Source organism: Phalangium opilio, unplaced genomic scaffold (assembly GCF_054372755.1).
Source record: "Phalangium opilio isolate 3A_F unplaced genomic scaffold, DU_Popi_V2 ptg000077l_1, whole genome shotgun sequence".
Taxonomy (NCBI): domain Eukaryota; kingdom Metazoa; phylum Arthropoda; class Arachnida; order Opiliones; family Phalangiidae; genus Phalangium; species Phalangium opilio.
In genome coordinates, this window is record NW_028324185.1 from 6,861,216 (window position 1) to 6,883,802 (window position 22,587).

A 22,587-nucleotide genomic window follows, 5' to 3' on the forward strand; every position below is an offset into this window, starting at 1 on the left:
TATGCGTAATAAATAAATACAGAATATATATGACAAAATAATCAACAACCAGCAAGGATAAACAAACATGTTTTAACGAGGTCATTTTTCACATTGACCCCGTATCGTTATTTGACACGGAAGTGCAATCGGCGGAGGGCCGTTTGGGTTTATTTTCTAATTGTTTTCTGCTTCGCCGCTCGATTTCGTAAAGAGTTAACAAAATGTTGACTATTAACCCGTAAACAAAAAAGAAAATGAGGCATAGCATATTGGGCGGGTTACAAAAGCAAATGATATTTAAATAGCTAGTACGTGATATATATGTAATATAATAGCAAGGAAAGCGAAATTGTTGATTGGTTCCTACTTGGCTTATTAGGCGGGGTGTAAGTAAAGAGATAAATTTCATTGGATAGGTTAATTAAGGCGGAGCTAAAAAAATAAGCCTGTAATTATAAGTCTGGAAAAAATATACAATTATGCAAATAAAGATTTTAATAACAGATATTATACAATAACATTAAAACAAAGTAACAAAAATATATAAAACTAAAATATTTACATAAAAAAACCCACCACCAATAAAAAATTACTAGACGCCGGTCGACCCAAACCCCCCATTGCCGCGTAACGTAGGGGTCAAACTCTAGAGATAACATAAAAACATGTTACAAGTTGAATTCTAAATTAAAAAACTTGAAAATATTTACCGCCGTTTCCACCGGTCTTAGCAATATAACGGGGGTAACTATCAATTGGGCAACTCTATTGCCCCGCCGGATAGTGTAGGCGGTGTCCCCGACGTTGGCGATGACGACTTTTAGGGGTCCCCGATAGTCGGCGTCTATTATTGTTAAGAATTATTATACTTTTACGCATTATAAAATAACTAATAAACATACCTATCGTCCCCTCGGCAACAAACAGCCCTTGGGCCGTTAAGCTGCTACGGCCAACAATGCGGCCGTAGCTGTCCGCCGGCAGCATAACGCCTAACCCAGTCGACACAATTTTGATACCGTGAGGGTCGATTACGGTATCAACTGGACAATATAAGTCCAGTCCGGCCGACTGGGGAGTGGCACGACGGGGAGTAAGCGCTGCCGGATGGATTTTGATAACAGGCAGGCAGGGCAAACGAGAAGCGGTGGAAAAAGACATCTTAAAGTGGCTGCGACTGGTGTTTCAGAAACAGAAGTTAAACAACTGATAACTTTCATTTTGAAACACGGGGCTTAAATACAAAATTAGCGAGGTCAAATCTAATAGTGTCTAGCCAATACTTTCAAGATTCTTAAAATTCAATAAATAGCAAAAAGTTAATTAGATATATAGGCATAAAATTACAAAATCTCTCCGAGGTCTAAGTTTTTTTTCGTATGCAAAAAAGTTGTCTAGGCGTGTTTTAAATAATTCAAACGAGATCATGTTATATAAAAAAAACCTTTTAGCAAAGGTTAAAAAGAAGTTACTTTGATAGATGCCTAAGGGGACAAATATTATTCGTATGCAAAAGCTTGCTTAGGCGTGTTTCGAATAATTAAATTTGAATAATTCTCAAGAGATCGCTTTATATAAGAAAAACAATTTATTAGTGAAGGTTAAAACTAATTACTTTGGGAGGGACGGAAATTGTTTTTTAACATGATTTAAATCTAAATTAATGTATATTAATATTAAACTATAGAGGTTATTTTTTATATAGATAGATATATTAATGTCCTCTTTAATCTTTAGTATCAACTCCGCAATAAAAAAATGTATTTTAGGTTAAATTAAAAAATAGCGTATCAGACATAATTATATTTTTTTAAACTCTTAATAAGAATAGAATAAGGTTGTGTTATAAAAAACCATGTCGGGGCCTGTATTCTAAAAAAAAATGGCCCTGAGATTTTGGGTATAAAAGCTCGAGCATGGGCATTGGGTTTTCACAATCAAACTAGCAGTCATGAGTCAATTTCCTCAAAGCCAATCTTTATTCGACTCGCCACCATCGTCACCCGGGGCTCGACCAGGAGCAAGTAGCGGCCAGCATAAAATACCTCAGTTCCTAAAACCGGACCCTATAGAAGTGCTGATCGATTCCGACGACGAGACGTTCGTCCAAGACGTGCTCCAGAAACACGTCGTTGGCGTTAACGGAATTGAAGGGTCGTACCGGCTGAGGAGCGACGGCCAGTACTTCGAGACAAAAGTCCCCCCGCGAAAGGGGGATTATTTTGTAGACGTGAGTGTCTACAAATTTAAGGACATAAAGGACTCCCAAGCCAACAAGCTTTGGGAGTGCTCCCACAAACGACTGAAACGAGTCGTTGACAGCAAGGACAAGGACGCCGTCAAACTCCTCAACGCCTTTCACCGGTTGGTGGAGGACATAAAGGGTGACGCTCAGGCCACGCAGCAGCCGCCCAGCAAAGTAAGTATCTTATTAACAATAAATTTACAAACCAAAATTTTGTTCCAATTTTTTTTATTTCTGATAGAGATTCAAAAAATGAGTTCGAGCAGCAGCAGCAGCGAGAGTGACTCGGAGGGTAGTGAGGGAGAGGAACACGCACAGGTAAACCGGTACTACACAATTGAGTGGCAGATTGACAAAACGAGTCGCAAGTGGCACTGTAAACAAATCGATTTGCGTATAGCTTTCAAAAATCTGGAAGACATTCCAACGCGAGATTTTTTTCGAATTTTTCGAAAATTTCTCGACGAAGTTATACGTAAATTAGTAACCGAAAACCCGGACTATAATCGAGTTCGATTTGTTTTAAGCTCCCCCGGATTGACGACCCCCGTTAATATTAAATTTATAAAAATTGACAAATTCACCAGTAAGCGAATTATGCGCACCATCTATAGAGTAACGCAATCTAGTCGGGACTTTGTCTTTAATGGCGAAGATTTTCAGTTTGACATAATTTTTCTAAACCTCGATGCAAATATAGGGACTTATTATAAATCCATTAAAAATAGAACTTTGGTTAATTTGGATTATTTTGTTAAACAAAATAACCAATTTATTTTTATGGAGAACAATGATAACCTCTGTTTTAAGTTTAGTTCTGGATAAAGAGATGGCCGATCGCAATTTTTACCATCAAAATAAGCAAGGTCCGCCCTTTAACAAGAACAATTTTGACAAACTGAAACGCAATAGCACCCTCGTGGGTAATATTGCGAAAATCTTGCACAGAAAAGAGGGAGTCCCCGAGGGTTTCGTTACTCTAGAAGATATTCAAAAATTTCAAAATTACTTAGCTCCCCATTATAGGATCGTAATAGTTGATGCTGCGAATAATTTTACCATATTTTTCAAAGGACCCCAAAGCTCCTAAATTTATCTATCTCTTAAAAATTGGCGACCATATCCACCCTGCAAAAACTTGGCACGGCATGAGGGGGGGTTGTACCTCTTGCGATTTATGCTTGAAATCGTTTTACAAACGTGAATTGTTAAAAGAGCATAAATGCCCCGAGGATACAAAACCCTATATATGTTTTCGGTGTCAAGGAGAAGCTTTTTATTTAACCAACGAGGATGTTTTAAAACGTTGCGGCGAATGCCACCGCTACTTTTTCCCTGGCCCCTGCTACGAAACTCATTTACTTAATGGCACCTGCGCGAGTCAAAAACGATGTTTAGAATGTGGGCGACTGATGGGTGACGATCACGACTGCAGTCCCGAATGCTCTCAATGTAAAATAGTCCATCCGCCAGGTGAACATTTTGTTATGCCTCTGGAAACCAAAATGAAAGCCTCGCGGTTTATTTATTACGACATTGAGACTATTCTTAGGAATAATATCCACGTCCCTATTTTACTAGTTTGCGACGTGCAAACTGAAGCTGGCTTTGAAACCAAAATTTTTTACGGCGCCAATTGCGTCGAGCAATTTTTAAATTATTTATTTAGCGTAGAGCAGGTAGTTTTGACTGGACAGAAACGTAAGACGTACCAACCGCGCTTTACTAACACGCAAGTCGTAGCTCATTACGCGAAAGCTTTTGATAACTTTTTAATTCTTAACGCTCTAGTTCATAGACACGTCACCCCTGCCGTTATCTTTGACGGCAGTAAAATTCTGATGATCCATCTCGAGGGACCTCAAATTAGATTTCTCGATAGCTTTAATTACATTAGTCAGCCTTTGCGTAATTTCACTAGCATGTTTAACCTCGGCGATGTGGCGAAGGGATTCTTTCCATTTGATTTTCATACCGAAGAAAACCTCAATTACATTGGCGTCATCCCTGAAGCTTCGTACTTTAACGTAGCTCAAATGAAGGCCAATGATTATCGAGATTTTCAAACTTGGTACGCGTCAATGGAAGGATCTATTTTCAACATCAAAGTGGAGCTTATTAAATATTGCATTCAAGACGTCAAAGTCCTAAGACAAGGCGTTGAAGCCTTTAGAAAAATTTACGTTGATCTAACAAAATTAGACCCTTTTTGCTTAAAAAATATTACTTTGGCGGGTGCTTTAACCACTATTTATCTTAACAATTACTATAAACCTTCCTTGTTCCTTCTAACGGCTATATCGCAAAATTTAATCACAGTCAGATTAGCCTAAAATATCTCGCTTGGGTGGAGAAAACGGAAAATATAAAATTGCGACCGGCTTTAAGCTATGGGGGTGAATATCGGGTGGGGCGCTATTTAGTCGACGGCTATAGTGAAACTCCGCCCAAAATCTACGATTTCCACGGTTGCTACTTTCACGGTTGTCCATGTCAAAAACTTAATGCTTACAATACCCAACTCAAAGCCAGCAACAGATTTTTGTACGAGCGGACTCTAGATAGAGAGCTGTTTATTACAGAGAAGATGGTCGGTTATGAATACACTTCCATCTTTGAGTGTCAATTTGCTAAGCTTTTAAAAGAAAACGCCGAAGCAAAGGCTTTCTGCAAAAGTTTAACTTTTCGACCTCAAATATCAGCCCGTAGCGCTCTCTATGGGGGACGAACAGAAAATTTTGTTCTTAACTGCCACGTGCAAGGTGAGGAGAAAATTTTCTACAAGGATATTATTTCTTTGTACCCGAAAGTTTGTCGCGATTGTCCGTACCCTAGCGGCCACCCCATAATCTATAGCAGAGATTTTGACAAATCGCCAGGCTGGTATTTTGGCGTTATGAGTTGTCGTCTGCTGGCCCCTCAAGATCTCCACATCCCCTTAATTCCCTTTCGCAGCGGTGGTAAATTAGCCTACGCCCTCTGTCGCACGTGCCTAGAATTGCGAGCGGAAATCTGCGATCACACTGTCAATGAACGGGCTTTCGAATCAGTCTGGCCAACGGTTGAAGTCTATGCCGCTATGGAGCATGGTTATAAACTCCTCGATATATTCGAGGTTTACCATTATCCAAAAACGGAATATTTCTTCGCCCAGTACTTGACTGATTTTATCGCCTTGAAAATGAAGAATTCCGGATTTCCCGCTCACGCACAAACGCCTCTGCAAAAAGAGGCGTATATCGCTGATATAAACAAGAATGAAAAGCTTTCTCTGACAGTGGCGGATATTTAATCAAATCCTTCCCTGCGTAATATAAAATTAATTTAAATTCTCTTTGGGGTCACATGGCGTTAAATACGGGAATGATTTGCAGCATCTTTATCAACAATTATTACGAATTGATACGATACGCGAGCGATTACACTCTGGAATTAGTCGACTTACGGCCAGTTACTGAGTCGATCGCTCTCTTATCGTACAAAGCCAAAAGCGATTACGTTTCGGACTACAAACTGGGGTCGGCCATCGTGGGGAGCTTCGTTTCTTGCTACGGGCGACTTGAATTGAACAAGATGCTGCTTCAATTGGACCGCGCAGCTTTGTATTGTGACACCGACTCGATAATCTACCGCCATCTACCGGAAAAGTTTGACATTCCAACTGGCAATCATATTGGTTGCTGGGCGGACGAACTCGGCGGTGATTATATAACTTCCTTTTGTAGTACTGGTGCCAAAAGTTACTCGTTTCGCACTAGCAAAGGAAAAGAAGTCAAGAAAATTAAAGAGTTGACGTTAAATCGAGAAAATCTTGAAAAACTTGACTTTGAAACCTTTGAAAGTGTGGCGATGAATCCGGAAAAGGAAGTTACAGTCAATGTCCCTTTTAATTTTAAACGGGACAAATACAAGCTGTAGCTAGAGGCCGTTAAAATCACCAAAAGATTTCGCCAAACCTCGAATAAGAGATTGTTGAACGCCGATTTGACAACCAGTCGACCCTACGGTTTCAAAGAGGCAACACCCGCTTCAACATCTCTTTCGCATGAATTACGAGGCTAGGCGAAGACATACTTTTGAGGGCTTGTGGGAATCTTGCGTTCCTATCGAAGCCCTGGCCAAAGACGGTTTCTATCTTGCAGATGTAGAAACCAGACGACGAGCTGCGCCTTTTGCGGCATTGCCCTGTACCAGTGGCGTTGCACGGACCATCCATCGAGGGAACATCGGAAGCACAGTCCATCGTGTCCGATGGTTTCCAAAAAACCGTGCAACAACAAACCACTGCGTCAGGGGGTTCCCGACTTCCCGACCAGCGCGGGCGAAGATGTTTGCGAGCCTCTAATCCAAACATGCCCAGCCACCAACAAAGAGCGGTCGGGAAACGAAAAAGTGCGCGTGCGCATAAATCCGTCGTGTTTTCTACTGTAGTGCGTGTCTACCAACTACCCTTCGAGTCTCGCGTGAACTTTGACCTCATCAACGACCAACGCTTTCGCCAAAGGATTACGGAGTTTGAAAAAAAATTTAAAAAAAAAACAATTAATTATTAGGGATTTTTTTTAGGTAAAAGGGTTTTTGTTTATATTGTTTTTTAATGCTGTTTAAATATGTAAGGGTTTTTTTTGGGGTTTTTGGGTTTATAGTGTTTTAATTTTTTTGATTATTAATGTTTTTTTAAATATATCTATGTTTTTAATATAAATAACATGTGAACAATAATAAAATGTTTATTATTTAAAATGAATCCAACCGAGTCAGTCTCGCATTCTTTAAAGTTCCAAACACCCGCTCAGTTTCTTATCGTGGGGCCAACGCAAGCGGGGAAGAGTTTTCTTTTAAGTAACTTATTGCAAAATCATCAGCTTATGTTTGACCCACCGCATAAAAAGGTTATTTATTGCTACGCCGCCTGGCAGCCAAACTACGAAAAATTGAAACAATTGATTCCGGGAATTCAATTTATTCAAGGCTTGCCAACGGCCGATCCGGATTTTTGGGAAACTCATCGCGACTCCTACTTGATACTAGACGACTTAGCTAGCCAATTATTTAAGCAAACTCATATTGCCGATTTAGTGTGCGTGACGTCGCATCATTTAGGGTATACGGTCATTATTATTACGCAACAACTGTTTCCCAAGGGTAGCCAATCGCGGATAATTTCTCAAAACTCTTCCTATTTTATAATAATGAAAAATCCTCGAGATGTTGCCTCTATTAGATATTTAGCGCAACAAATAAGTCCAGATAACCCGAAGCGTATTACGGACGCGTACAGACTAGCCACTAAAGAACCCTATAGCTATTTGTTAATTGATTTAAAACAAGAAACTCCGGAAAATTTACGATTAAGGTCGCGTGTTCTACCTCACGAGGCGCCTATGTATGTCTATGTCGATTAAATTTAATTGTCATTTGAATAATGGCCCCACGCGTTAAACGTCGATCAGGAAAACGCTCCCGACTCGTCGTAGCCCGTCCCTCAGCCAAGTTTACCAAATTTGTCCCTTATTTACAGAGTTTGCGTCAAACTAGCTGTAAACAACGGCGAACCCTCTTAAACAACAGTAGCGCGCCTCAATTAAAGAGCATTCAGACAATTTGTAAGAATTTAAAGGGCGGGGGTATTTATTTGGGTAAAGACCGTAAGAAAAGGCTAGCAAAGTACAAGAAAATTATTAGACAACTCGGATCAAGTACCTTTCGCAGAAAAGCAAAAAAAGCTGTTGTTGCAGCAATCAGGTGGTTTTCTTACGACGCTACTTGGCGCAATCTTGCCTTCAATTGTCCAAGCCATAGCTGCTAAACTATGAAATAAATGGTGCTTATACCGGCCACCGCCGTAACTTCAACAGCTGCCCAAGAACACTCGGCCTTGGACCGAGAGATTGATGATATTTTAAAATCGCCATTGAATGCTTACGATAAATTATATAAATATTTAGACGCTTTTAAGAAATATTTAAGTATCGAGAAACAAATTCCTTTACCTAAATTTGAGGTCGTCAGTCCTACAATGCCAAATGTCCCCACGCCGCCATTACCGGTCACCCCTAAAACGCCGCGAAAAAAACAATTGTCATGGCCTAGCTATGCCACGTCATCACCGACAACAAGCACGTCGGGCAGTTCTTTTACTACGCCTAAACGAACCGAGCCTCGACAAAGGGTTTTTAAAAGCGAAACGGTTGTTGGGACACCAACACAAGAAGATTTTTACCAACAATTTGGGCCGACCTATGTTGGAGATATGGTGAAACGGCAAGCCGAAGTTCTGGCAAATCGTTTGCAAAACACATTTTTTACGCCAAAAAGAGAGCTAGAAGAAGGGGCTGTCGATTATGCAAATCCGGACGACGCTTTTCAAGAAGAAATCGCCGATGAACAAGAGAATTTAGCGGAAGCGGAAGCGGACAATTTAACGGACTTGGAAAACCTGTTTGAGACGGCCTCCGCTAAACAGAAGAACAAGAAAAAAACAGAAAAAACCTCGGAAAAAGAAAGACGAACTTCAAAATCTCGCCCAGTAGTTCCATCTAACGAACGAAGACCTCGACATCATAAATGGCGTGATATTGATTAATACAATGTAATATTAAGACAAATAAAAAAAAATTGTTTTATTGTGAACAATATCTGTGTACATGTTTTTTTAAATGTAAAGATAGATATAATAAGGCGACATAGTCGTTAAGTTTAAGGTTATTAGCGTAAATGGCGTCTAATATCGTCTTTCTAGCCACGCCCTCGCAACGGAGCGCTAGGTACAGACTACAATGCAGACCGCACAGTTGAAAAAATTTATGTTGAATTTGTTGTTTATTGTAAACAACTCGTTTCCCGTATCGTTTTAAATTAACTTTATAGTATCGCGGTGAATTTCCGTACGTGCAAAACATTTCTACGGTATTGTTATTAACAAAGATTCCTATCCAATGTTCTCCGGCCTCTCCAGCAGCTTCGTTATTGAATATGAAGCAAAATTTGGGTCTTTTAGGATGTGCTGGGAGTCTATCTACTGGGAAGCATCCTAAATAGTAGGGTCGCGTTCTTTTGTCGCAAGTTAAAAGAGCGTTTATTTGCGAAGTGTTCATAATTTGGTCTCGGGTAACGAGACTTTTTGTAGTTCAGCGCCGTAGAAAACACCCAAAATTTGCTCCCCCTTTAAATCCGCTACGCGATAGACGGGTGGTGACCTGGGTATGACGTCAACAACGCGGAATATTTCGTCAGTAAACGTGCCTCCCGAGCTAGTTTTTCTAAAGACTCGACTAGCTATAGAGAGACGCACGTGATCGCCAACTTTAAGCCTCGGTGCGTATCGATTAATTCCGTTTGATTTCCCGTACAGTTTATTCCAAATGATTGATTCGTTATCTATATTAACATGAGCCGGTGCAATTCCAGTAGTTGAATGAACCCGTTCATTATAGGCTTGAGTAATTAAAGGTAAATATTTAACGTAATTTTAATTCCCTGTGGCCGTAATAACCCGGGCAATTTGTTCCTTAATTGTTCTTATAAAACGCTCGGCTAAACTGGCTTTGTGTTGAATGCGGGCAAAATGTATTTGCACATTGTGACGTTTCAAAAAGGAATCAAAGTTGCGCGAACTAAATTCCGTAATCGGCGTATATTTTCAACGGAATCCTCTCTCGAAATATGGTTTTAAAAGCTTCAATGACCTCGCCAGATGTTTTGTTTTTAAGAGGTATTGTCCAGCCGTAGCGGCTAAGGACATCAATGACGCACAGGACGTACCGAACATTTTTATTAAAGCGTTTCAATTTTGGTAGATCCATCAGATCAGCTTGAAAAACGTCGTCCATGCTCGAAGCGTACACCTGATTGGTTTTAAATCGGAAACGTCGAAATCGGTGTTTCGTGTAGGCGGGTTGTTTCTCGATAAAGGCGACTAATTTTGCTTTTGGCACGTGCGGTAAGGCCTTTTGTAATCTCGCTAGCGACCCATAAGAGGCCAGATTAGCCACGTCGTAATAAATTTTTCTAATTTTAGCGTCCATGTCTTAACAAGTATAAATAACGACTAAATAGTTTCAAAATAAACAACTTTATTTAATACACACAAAGGTATTTTATAAAAACAAAATCAGTTAAACAAATACGCTATATCAGTACATTTATTTTAATAGCCATAAATCAAGGCATTCTTTAAATCGGCAAAACTGTTGACAAAATAAGCGTAAATATCCTCTTGATCCTCGATCCATCCATGGTCGGTCTCAAATTGATGCAAAATTTTCTCACGATCCAGTTGAGGCAGCGCTTCGTGCAAATTACGTTCGACTCGATCACTGAAATTTGTGTGAAATTCCGAGCAGCTTTGAGAGTGGCATATTTGTTTTCGACACTCGACGTTGGCGCAAGTGGAAGTGACGTCAAACAAAGTGGTAGTGAGCTCGTTTAAAATTAATTCGCGCATGCGACAGACAGCTATCTCTTTAGCCTTGAGAGCCTCGTCAATCAACGGCTTTAAATCGATCAATGTCTGCCATCCTGTTTTGTTCAGGCTGAATCCTTCGCTGGTGCTAAAGTTGAGGAAATAACGACTGCCGCTGCCTCGTTCATAGTATCGAAGATCGATTAGACGTTCATCTTTCGAGTTGACGAAGCATTCCAGCTTGATTCGCTCTTTGACGGGCAACCAAATATGATAGCGAGGTATTTTTCCGTCAAAAAAGGACGTGAGTTCATTTTGAAACCGAAACAAAGCGTACCAGGCGTTAGGTTTTAATATAGTTTTTCTACGCGTATCCGATCTTTGAATTAAAATTTTAGGTTCAATCGATTCAATGACGCAAATGTCGAGCTTTGGCGTGACGGTGTGTACTTGGTGCTTATTGGAGCGCGACTGATATGGTATTTATAAAGTTCTAGTCTTTTATACGTTGGGGTGATTATAAATAATTTCTCTGTTTTTAAATGTTATTAATTGGTTGTTTGGAAATTCGGCCATGACAATGCACGTGACGTTTTCGGTTAGCGGAGAGCTAAATCTTAACGATAATCGCAAGTTACCAGTCTGGGGCATGGAATTTAGACCTAACGAATCGAGATGTTCTCTACTCAAATCAAAAACAACGACAAAAAAGCCTTTTTTATATAAATCGTAAGAAATTATATTTCCCCGGTCAAGACCTAATATCTCGAGACCCTCGAATAAAGAATTGTAACATCTAACGTATTGATCATCGTCAAAATTAGGCGTAAAGGGGGGATAATTTTGTGAATTTAAAGAGAATTGCATGAAATCGAGTTTGAAGTGTTGGAGATCCAGGGGGTTAGAAGTTGCTTCCCCTACAAATTTTTTATTAGTAACGAAAGCCACGACAGTTCGCGAGGGTAATTGCCCTGTAAACAAGCTGTCCCTAATAAAATCTTGCGTTCCGGTGGTTATTAAGAAATTTTTCATAACAATAGAGTTTACTTCGTAGCGAGCGTTTATTCCCGAATTTAACATCTGGGCGTGAGCTAGTTGCAGTTCGGGATTAACCTCAATTTCGCGCGTAAACAAGGTGCATTCCGTTAAATCAATCTTATACTTTTTGCCCGTTTCATTGTGAATAATAGCAAAATCCGTGGAGCTTCGATGAAGTCTAATTCGCACCTCGATATTATCTAGTAAGAATTTGGGCGTTTTGAACATATCCAAAAATAATTCGCCAATTACATCGCACGTCTTTGATTGTGCCACGCGTTTAGCGCGACGACCAATACCATTATTTTCTTTGTTAATATTGGCATCTGCTAAAGCCGTCGACGGATCGATAATGGTATCCAAATAATATAACATAGAAGTTAACCAGGAATTGGCCGCCGTTTGTCCATAATTTAAAAGTATTTTAAAATAGGCCATATATGGGTACATATTATTAGGTTGCTGGACGGCGACGCCATTAAGAAATAATTCAACTTGACAAAATAGCGAGGCAATTATTAAATTTGTTACCGAGACTTTCTTTTCCGCATCTGGAACGGCCGTGCCGTCCTCGTGTAAAACGCGAAATTTTAATCTCAAAAGAGTTTAAGTCAAATCATGATAATTGTTAGAGGGAGGAATGATAAATTCTACATATTTAGCATTAGTTAGTGGGGCAATTGGATAATGAGCAGTCGTTTTAGTCCCAACAATATTATTATTCACCACTGGCTTTTCAAATACTTCAAAATCGGAAAGAACACTTTCGTAGGTCGACATGTTTAGTCTAGAAAATCGCGTTTAGTGCGTCGCTTAACACGTTTGCTCCGGCTTGTTTTAGCAGTCCCCATTCGTTTTCGGCCCGTCCCGCTTTGAGTGTTGACGAACCGGTCCACGCCTTTATGTAGTAGGGAATTTATAGATTGCTTGACATTTCGTTTAATCGATTCTCGAGGTGATATTCCGGGGTTTTGTGCATCGCTAATTACTCTACTCGTTAACCCAACAGCTTCGGACGCTAAAGTACTAATGGCCGGCCTAATAAAGGGTGTAATTTTGCGCAATAAAGAATTGAAGATACCGCCGACACTAAAACGACCCCCCGATTGGAAAACGTTTGCGTGTAAAGCCGGAAGGGAGGATCCTCTTTGGAAATACAGAGTATATCTATTGGGTACCATTGCTCAAGTTCTATTGACGTCGACGCCTAAAAAACAGTTTAATATATACTTTACCCACATTAAACGGGATATTTTCCCCGTAATCGGATTTCAATTCAATTTCAATTTCTTGTATATCGCTAGTTGAAATTGGATAAAAATCGATATTATTAAATATTTCCTGGTTCTCCTCGTCTAGCAGCGAAAAAGCCGGCATTTTTATGAAACGTAGCAGAGGGGCTTGACCACCACCCACTACTTGTTGACGGATAATATTGGTATAAACAAACATGGCATCGACGCCTCTCATGATATCCGCGGGATACTCCGACGTCTCGTTATTGATATACCGATGCAATTGATTACTACTAAAACCTAACAATCGTCCCAGTCCTCGTCCGGGTGTTGTTTTGGGAAACAAAATTGAGACCGTATCGTTCAGTTTTGAAACCGTCACGGTTCCGTCTACATTCTGCGTAAATTTTAGACTTTTTCTATGCGTCGGCGACATGGCTTCGCTCATAGCACTTAAAACATCGCTAATATGATAATATTCCCCGGGAGGAATCTCGCACGCGAAATTATCAACTCGTCTGGCTTGAGACCCGGGTAAATACGGCTGGTCAGCCATATTTGGGTCTTCTGGAAATCTATCCACATCGTATTCGCTAGTCCAAAAATTATTATCCGCTGTCAGGGTCATTATTCTTAATCGAGGATTTACCAGAGCTACTCCCGAATGACTGTGTTTAAAAAATTCTCCATCTTCGGGAATGTTAAATAACTTGGCCATTGGTCCAGTTACCGATACGCGAACACCTGGTTCTATTTCGAGACGAACATAAAATCTATCTTCCAGCGCCGTTTTGAGAATGTACATTTTAAAATACTGGCGGGGCATATATTCTTGAACCCCCAATAACTGGTTTATAATTTTTAAATGTAAAGAGAAGGGAATTACGGCCCCGCTTGCCTAAAAATCGCAAGTATAATCGCCCGCGGGTATTTTGAATTTTGTGAAACTAGTCTTAGTAAATAGATACATTAGTGACTCATGGACGCGATAATTTACAAATGTGTCATCAGTTGTTTTGAAATGCGTAAAATTACGCTCTAAGGGTTTAGTGGATAGAAACGTCCCACCAACGTATTCAGCTTCTAAATTTAATATATCACGCAATTCCTTTGGGAAGAGCATTTCAATTTTTGCCGAACAATAGACTCTAAAATAACGTTCCGCTCCTTGTTTAATAACGCTAAATTCGGCCTGTTGCAATCTTAAAGGGTCAAAATTGCGCGCAGTTATTTGGAGGTTTTCGGCAATTTTTTCATAAATCTTATAATCATCTGTCGATCTAAACTCGCCTGACATTTTAAAAAAGAAATAAAGCCAGGGTTCTTCCCAGGGGGTATAGCGCTTTATGGTTCTATTGACTCGATATTCTATGTATGCATTGTCTTTGTCTATAGTATATTCTTCTAACGTCATGCTCAAGGGCCCTAGTTGGTGTCTTCCGGAGTAATATCTATCGGGGTCAGCGCCAAGCAATTTAGCTACTTGGGGAGAAAATTTAATTTCCACCCATTCCGGTGTTTTGAAATTATACACGATAGCATCCCCCCAATTATCTACTGTGTGGTATGTTACTTGAATTTTTTTACCTCTCCGTGTGACGTAGTCCAGGAGAGGTTCTGTAACGGCCGTGTCTGTGTGTCTGTCTGTGTGTCTGTGTGTCTGTCTGTGTGTCTGTCTGTTGTTACACCCACGTGACCGCGTTCGCAGTTTGCGTATCGGAGCAAACGTGTTCGCCATTTCCTAACTGCTTTCACAGTCACGGAAATGGCTCCTCTACTTGAGTTCTCACACCACCATCTTCTGGTCTTTGTCCATCCCACATGGACACCAGTCTGTTCTTACTGGCTTCTAACACCGCCATCTTCTGGTCTTCGTCCATTCCACGTGGACACCAGTCTGTACATACTGGCTTCTACTCACCACCATCTTCTGTTCTTTGTCAATCCCACATTGACACCCGTCTGCACTTACACTGCCTACTAACACCACCATCCACTGGTCTTCCGTCTATTCCACATAGACACCAATCTGTATCATTGGCTTCTACTCCATTATCATCGTTTGGTTTTAGGATATACGCGGCGATCAGCTAGGGTTACGAGAAACGTCTAGCCTCCCTAAGGTGGGATCTCCACCAAAGGTTTTCGCAATTGCGCTTTTTCCTTACTATTATAATGGAAACGAATCGTATATATACCCCAAATTTGAAAAAAGCGGGCAAGAGGGGTACCCGTCACTTTAAACGTCAATATTAGCAAAGTTTGAGAAGATAATAGGTATAACTTTATTTTAAACGATTTAACTATTATTAATGTTAATTATTGAACATTAAAATAATTAAAAATAATTATATTTATTTAAATATTAAAGATAAACCTCTCGTGCAAAGAGAGAGATTATCATTGCCTCCTATATCTACCAAGGCCCGTGCATGCGATATATTTCCTTCATTGCCTCCTATATCTATCAAGGCCCGTGCATTGTGATATATTTCATTCATTGCATAAACATAAGCGAGATTGTTTTGGGAAAAAAATACTGCTTCCACTAATGGGTTTATACTCCTTGTTACTGTTGTAAAGAGTAATCATGAGAAAAGCTTTAAAAATTACGAGAGGATAGACCTTTTTTATCCTCATTCAAAAATATTTTTTGGTGCCAAGATTGCTTTAAAAAATCCAAACGGTTAGGCATTGGTAAAAAAGACAAATGATATTTTTCAAATCTAATGAGATAACGCCCACCTAGTTGAAAATTGCCGTTTTTTTACCGCGGGAGCCATTCTTAATGAGAATTTCGATGCTAGTAGGTTGTCAATTAAACTACCGGTATATTATTGTTGTTGGAAATTGGATATTAAGTCAAATTAAGTGGTTGTAAAGAGCCAGCAGGTTTTTGCCACTTATTTTTGTGAGTATTTGATTTTTGTATGTAAAATGGAGGAAGATAATGTTGAGAGTAAGGATGAAATGCGGAAGCGCAAAGCGCGGGAAAGGATGAGGGCAAAAAGGTCGACGTTTTCATTCGATACTTAAGGTTATATAATCTTCTCGACACGGAGAGGTAATATTTTGGTTTTCCCGACTTGTTAAATACTAATTTTTCCAAAGTGTTGGCTACGGCTCGATAAACCCCTTCGGCGTTTTTCTGTGGCGTTTTACTGGCTTTAAAAGTTTGAGGTAAGAACAATACTGTGTAATTACCATAATCTTCAGGGTTAATAGGCTTAGGCTCTTCGGGAATAATTGGTTCAGGTTTTTTTTCGACGGATCAAGCGGCTGCGGAAACAAGGGTTTTTCATCAACCGGTGGTGGGGAGGGGGTCGGTAATATGGGTAGCTCAAAAGTAGAGGATGTTGTAGAGTCTGGAGATTTTGCGAGGTCAGGCTTGGATGGGTCGGGTTTCGATAGGTCGGGTTTCGGTAAGTCGGGTTTCGGTAAGTCAGTTTTAGATGGGTCTGTAAATATATATATTTCCTCAACCTCTGTTGGCGAGGGGGTCGGCGTCAGTGGTTCAAAGGTAGAGGGTTTCGGAACCTCGGGTTTCGGTAACTCCGGCTTTGGTGGCTCGGGAGCAGGAATCTCAGGGGGTTCTGGAGTAGTTAGCTTAGTTGGGGTATTGGAGGGGGGCTCAGCTGCTGATGTTGCAGTGGCGGTGGGTTTAGCCGCTGTTGTTGTTGTTGTAGTGGAGGCGGGCTTAGCTGTTGTTGTTGTTGTTGTAGTGGAGGTGGGTTTAGATGTTGTAGTTGGGATGGGCTTATCTGTTGTTGTTGTTGTTGTAGTGGGTTTAGCTGTTGTAGTGGGGCTCGGCTTAGCTGGTGTTGTTGTTGTTGTTGGCTTAGCTGTCGTAGTGGGGATTAGTTTAGTCGAAGTTGGCGGTATCGGTTTAGTCGAACTTGGAGGTAACGGTTTACCTGAAGCTGGAGGTAACGTTTTAGAGGGGTCAGGCCCTGAATATGTTGGATAATAAGGCTTTGGAGAGGTTTGTTTTGGAATAGTTATTTTGGGTGGTGGTGGTGGGGGAGGGGTTATTTTGGATGGCTGTGGTTGTACAAATACTACGGGTTCAGTCGTAGCAATAGGTATCGGAAGAAAAGGCGTAGTTCGCGGTAAAATAGGTATAGATGGCGGTAGAGGTTTATATTCTGGTTGAGGTTTTTTTCTTATCGGCGGAACCTCGTGGCTTGTTTTACGTTTAATGGCTGCCTTAGGAATGTACTTGTAATAAAAATTTTTTTTAAACTATCTCCAACATTATCAATTTCGATTTCCACGTAATTGTTAGTGTAATTTAAACTTATATTTTTAGCATGCTTTGATACAGGATATTTGGATATATAGGGAACATCTTCGTAATTATTCTCCTTAAATTCAAATAATGTGGTCAAAGGGGAATCAGCTGGTATTTTGAACCGTATGTTTTCCTCTCCTAAAACTTGCAGGTAAACGGGAAAGTTTGTATCTAACTGTTTTCCTAGGGCCCCGTCTTTATATTTATTCACTAATTTAAAAGATAATTTGCCTTTCAAATACGGATGACTGTTTACATCGTCATTTAAAAGCTCGACAAAATTTTGAGGCAGTTCGTACTCTTTGGTCTTAACGTAACGATTGACTGGTATCTCTATTTTTTGATATTCAACATTCTCTCTAACAGCTGCATAGTTGTCACGGTTTGGGTCACTTACGACCTGAATTTCAAACTTGTTAAACTCTTCGCTTATATTCACCCAATGATTTGGAAATATGATTTCTGCCAACCCAACTTCATAATTACTAGTCAAGTTCAAAGGTTGATGCAAATAATTTTTAAAACTTGATTGGGTATTGTTTGGGTATATATCTAGACACGTATTAGACGCTAAAGTTAAAAAAAGTCGTCATTCATGACTAACGCCTGTTTATCAACTAACCCCAACTTCTTAAACAAACCTTATTTTATACATAAAAAGATAGTTCATAGCTCGGTAGACTGGCCGGGATTTGAACTCACCACTTTTTTGGGTATCACATTAGTAAACCCTGCCTTTACCCACTGAGCTATGGACGATCTTAAAAAACGCGCCGTTTATCTTCATCAAAACGTTAAAATTCTTAAACTTTTAAAGTCGTTACCCTTGAAAAATCTACGTAGTCAGGTAATTGACCTTACCCGATTCCAATAAAAAAGACAACGCCCTGGTTAGATTGAGCCGGTTTCAACCTGTTTTCAAGCGGTTATTATATAAAACGTTCGGCTTTAATAGTACGTTACAGGGTGTGGTCTACAGGGTGTGGTCGGTAAAAAAAATAAATTTTTTTTATCTAGAGAATTTGTTTAATATTAAATCTGCTCTCGGTCATTTAGTATATAAGCTCCGTGTTTCGCGAAGAAAGTTATCAGTTGCTCAGCTATGCTCTTAAAAGTCCAACTAAAGATGTCTTGCTTTAACTCGTGCCGCTTTTGTTGGGTGAGTAAAGACCAAACTCAATTTTCCAACGGAAATGAGACCAAGGAAAAGAGACCAAGTTCGATTATTCCAACTGTCTCTTCTCAGGAATAGCCTGAAAAGAGACCAAGTTCGATTCATGTACTCGATTTACGTAGCTTTTCAGTACAATCTCTGCTTTGCTACATTTGGCTGCACGAAAAGTTGCGTAAATTTGTCTGAAGTCGCAATTTCCATCGCGACTTCTCCTGACAGAGTGACCAGGCCATCAGTAAGCTTTCGTCGGGCATTCTGATGGCTAATGTTGAGGAGAGCCATGAATCGCCCTTCATTGCAGTGTCATTTGTGTCCACACAACTGACTATTGCAATGAAGGAAAATCGAGTTTAAGTTAAGTCCTGCTACTTCTTCCGCGGCAAGACTTAATTTGACGTATTTTCCATTGGTCTCTTGAAAGTTGCGTAAAATTTGTGTGAAGTCGCCTCAGCCATCAGAATGCACGAGCAAAGCTTGTTGGTTGTGGTTCATGAATCGAATTTCACTGCGATAGTCATTTGCGTCCATACAACGGACTATCACAATGTAAGAGAAGTCCTGGGGCCCCCAACCAGACCTGAACAAGAAGACCAGCCCACACAGTGGCTCGGATGTAACTTCCTTCGGGAGGTAAAGGGTCAACGAAGAATTTTATAGGACATGGCCCGTACAAGCCCACAAGCCCTGCCAATGCATAAGGTTCTGCGTACCCTGCACCAGTTGGAGCATGTTCTCTTCAGTGAGGCCTTGACTTCGATGTCCTTCTCAAACTTAACAGCTGTTCGCTCGATCAACGTGGATACGATTCGGAGCCGAAATGCCCAAGATCTTGAGTCAATGGAGGCATGTACTTCAAAATGTGTTTTTTCTAACGCTCCGCAACTACCCTGTTTCTCGGTTATTAAAATTCATCCGTCAACGTTTATCCCGCGCCTCACCACTCCAGGCCACCAGAGTGCCTGAAAAAAGCTGGTGGCCGACGCCCCGCTAGAGTGAATGCCACGTTGATGTCGTGAAATTGTTAATAAAACGCGGCGCTAATTACGATTTAAAGAGCGGCTTTCAGTTAAGATTTCGACTAAAATATCAAGTTTTGAAAATCAAAATGTTACTTTGAACAAGATGTTTTTTACACTAGATATAAGAACAATTACCTTCAAAATTACGATTTAAAGAGTGGTTTTCATTAGCGGTAAAAGTGGCGGTAAATATTTTTTGTTTTAAATTTAATCTTTGTTTATATTTATATTCTTGTTATTCTCTATTTTATTGTATATATTATTAGGTATTTGTTATTAAAAAATCTTTATTTGTATATTTGTCTTTTTTTCTCAGACATACTTAAAAGGTTATTTTTTATGGCGGGAAATTCAAACGAGAATCTTGCAAAATAACTAGACTGGTTTATTAAAAGAACTACAGCCTCCGAGTGTTAAGCCGAGCTTGTTTTGGGGGAAAAAATGGGTAAAACCCCTCTAAAGAGTCATAGCATGCTGGAAGGTAGGGTTGGTCAGGTAGGAGTTTAGCTTAATCTTTGTTTGGAAGTTTGGTGGATGATGTTCTGGCCGCCATCTTGGGGTGGCGGCCATCTTGGATCTCTGCGCAACTAGGTAGTCCCTACTACTAATACCGAGCTTGCCAAGACTCGAACCTGGAATCTTCTGCTCCGTAGGCAGACGCGTTATCCATTGCGCCACAAGCCCGTTGGAGGTTAATCTAAATGCTATTGAAGCATTGCAATATTATAAATTTCCCTTCCGTTACATTCCAATAATCATCTTTCAATGTTAATACCGAGCTTGCCAGGACTCGAACCTTAAATTTTCTGCTCCGTAGGCAGACGCGTTATCCATTGCGCCACAAGCCCGTTGGAGGTTAATCCAAATGCTATTGAAGCATTTCAATTATATAAATTTCCCTTCCGTTATATTCTAATAATCATCTTTAAATGTTAATACCGAGCTTGCCAGGACTCGAACCTTAAATCTTCTGCTCCGTAGGCAGACGCGTTATCCATTGCGCCACAAGCCCGTTGGAGGTTAATCCAAATGCTATTGAAGCATTTCAATATTATAAATTTCCCTTCCGTTATATTCTAATAATCATCTTTAAATGTTAATACCGAGCTTGCCAGGACTCGAACCTGGAATCTTCTGCTTCGAAGGCAGACGCTTTATCCATTACGCCACAAGCCCTTGCTTCGTTCTATCAAAAACTTTTCCAAACATTGTATTTATGCATTTTTATGACGCATAAAAGATCTTTAATTAAAATAAACACCGAGCTTGCCATGACTCGAACCTAGAATCTTTTTCTCTGTAGGCAGACGCGTTATCCATTGCGCCACAAGCCCGTTGGAGGTTTATCTAAATGCTATTGAAGCAATGCAATATTTTAAATTTCCCTTCCGTTACATTCCAATAATCATCTTTAAATGTTAATACCGAGCTTGCCAGGACTCGAACCTTAAATCTTCTGCTCTGTAGGCAGACGCGTTATCCATTGCGCCACAAGTCCGTTGGAAGTTTATCTAAATGCTATTGAAGCATTGCAATATTATAAATTTCCCTTCCGTTACATTCCAATAATCATCTTTAAATGTTAATACCGAGCTTGCCAGGACTCGAACCTGGAATCTTCTGCTCCGTAGGCAGACGCGTTATCCATTGCACCACAAGCCCGTTGGAGGTTAATCCAAATGCTATTGAAGCATTTCAATATTATAAATTTCCCTTCCGTTATATTCTAATAATCATCTTTAAATGTTAATACCGAGCTTGCCAGGACTCGAACCTGGAATCTTCTGCTTCGAAGGCAGACGCTTTATCCATTACGCCACAAGCCCTTGCTTCGTTCTATCAAAAACTTTTCCAAACATTGTATTTATGCATTTTTATGACGCATAAAAGATCTTTAATTAAAATAAACACCGAGCTTGCCATGACTCGAACCTAGAATCTTTTTCTCTGTAGGCAGACGCGTTATCCATTGCGCCACAAGCCCGTTGGAGGTTTATCTAAATGCTATTGAAGCAATGCAATATTTTAAATTTCCCTTCCGTTACATTCCAATAATCATCTTTAAATGTTAATACCGAGCTTGCCAGGACTCGAACCTTAAATCTTCTGCTCTGTAGGCAGACGCGTTATCCATTGCGCCACAAGTCCGTTGGAAGTTTATCTAAATGCTATTGAAGCATTGCAATATTATAAATTTCCCTTCCGTTACATTCCAATAATCATCTTTAAATGTTAATACCGAGCTTGCCAGGGCTCGAACCTGGAATCTTCTGCTCCGTAGGCAGACGCGTTATCCATTGCACCACAAGCCCGTTGGAGGTTAATCCAAATGCTATTGAAGCATTTCAATATTAGAAATTTCCCTTCCGTTATATACTAATAATCATCTTTATATGTTAATACCGAGCTTGCCAGGACTCGAACCTGGAATCTTCTGCTTCGAAGGCAGACGCTTTATCCATTACGCCACAAACCCTTGCTTCGGTCTATCAAAAACTTTTCCAAACATTGTATTTATGCATTTTTATGACGCATAAAAGATCTTTAATTAAAATAAACACCGAGTTTGCCATGACTCGAACCTAGAATCTTTTGCTCTGTAGGCAGACGCGTAATCCATTGCGCCACAAGCCCGTTGGAGGTTAATCTAAATGCTATTTAAGCATTGCAATATTATAAATTTCGCTTCCGTTATATTCTAATAATCATCTTTAAATGTTAATACCGAGCTTGCCAGGACTCGAACCTGGAATCTTCTGCTTCGAAGGCAGACGCGTTATCCATTAAGCCACAAGCCCTTGCTTCGTTCTATCAAAAACTTTTCCAAACATTGTGTTTATGCATTTTTACGACGCATAAAAGATCTTTAATTAAAATAAACACTGAGCTTGCCAGGACTCGAACCTAGAATCTTTTGCTCCGTAGGCAGACGCGTTATCCATTGCGCCACAAGCCCGTTGTAAGTTAATCTAAATGCTATGGTAGCATTGCAATATTATAAATTTCCCTTCCGTTATATTCAATAATCATCTTTAAATGTTAATACCGAGCTTGCCAAGACTCGAACCTGGAATCTTCTGCTCCGTAGGCAGACGCGTTATCCATTGCGCCACAAGCCCGTTGGAGGTTAATCTAAATGCTATTGAAGCATTGCAATATTATAAATTTCCCTTCCGTTACATTCCAATAATCATCTTTA

At 40.1% G+C, this 22,587-nt stretch overlaps 9 non-coding genes across 9 annotated transcripts; all 9 read right to left on the reverse strand.

Annotated features, from left to right (window-relative positions):
- Positions 1-19,999: 19,999 nt before the first annotated feature.
- TRNAR-ACG (transfer RNA arginine (anticodon ACG)) lies at positions 20,000-20,072 on the reverse strand. Its single transcript has one exon. It is a non-coding gene; the product is annotated as a tRNA-Arg (tRNA).
- Positions 20,073-20,491: 419 nt separating this feature from the next.
- Positions 20,492-20,564, reverse strand: TRNAR-UCG (transfer RNA arginine (anticodon UCG)). The gene has a single exon. It is a non-coding gene; the product is annotated as a tRNA-Arg (tRNA).
- Positions 20,565-20,977: 413 nt separating this feature from the next.
- Positions 20,978-21,050, reverse strand: TRNAR-ACG (transfer RNA arginine (anticodon ACG)). Its single transcript has one exon. It is a non-coding gene; the product is annotated as a tRNA-Arg (tRNA).
- Positions 21,051-21,141: 91 nt separating this feature from the next.
- TRNAR-UCG (transfer RNA arginine (anticodon UCG)) lies at positions 21,142-21,214 on the reverse strand. The gene has a single exon. It is a non-coding gene; the product is annotated as a tRNA-Arg (tRNA).
- A 413-nt stretch (positions 21,215-21,627) lies between these two features.
- On the reverse strand, positions 21,628-21,700 carry TRNAR-ACG (transfer RNA arginine (anticodon ACG)). The gene has a single exon. It is a non-coding gene; the product is annotated as a tRNA-Arg (tRNA).
- A 91-nt stretch (positions 21,701-21,791) lies between these two features.
- On the reverse strand, positions 21,792-21,864 carry TRNAR-UCG (transfer RNA arginine (anticodon UCG)). The gene has a single exon. It is a non-coding gene; the product is annotated as a tRNA-Arg (tRNA).
- A 249-nt stretch (positions 21,865-22,113) lies between these two features.
- Positions 22,114-22,186, reverse strand: TRNAR-UCG (transfer RNA arginine (anticodon UCG)). The gene has a single exon. It is a non-coding gene; the product is annotated as a tRNA-Arg (tRNA).
- Positions 22,187-22,271: 85 nt separating this feature from the next.
- On the reverse strand, positions 22,272-22,344 carry TRNAR-ACG (transfer RNA arginine (anticodon ACG)). Its single transcript has one exon. It is a non-coding gene; the product is annotated as a tRNA-Arg (tRNA).
- Positions 22,345-22,434: 90 nt separating this feature from the next.
- TRNAR-ACG (transfer RNA arginine (anticodon ACG)) lies at positions 22,435-22,507 on the reverse strand. Its single transcript has one exon. It is a non-coding gene; the product is annotated as a tRNA-Arg (tRNA).
- Positions 22,508-22,587: the final 80 nt, after the last annotated feature.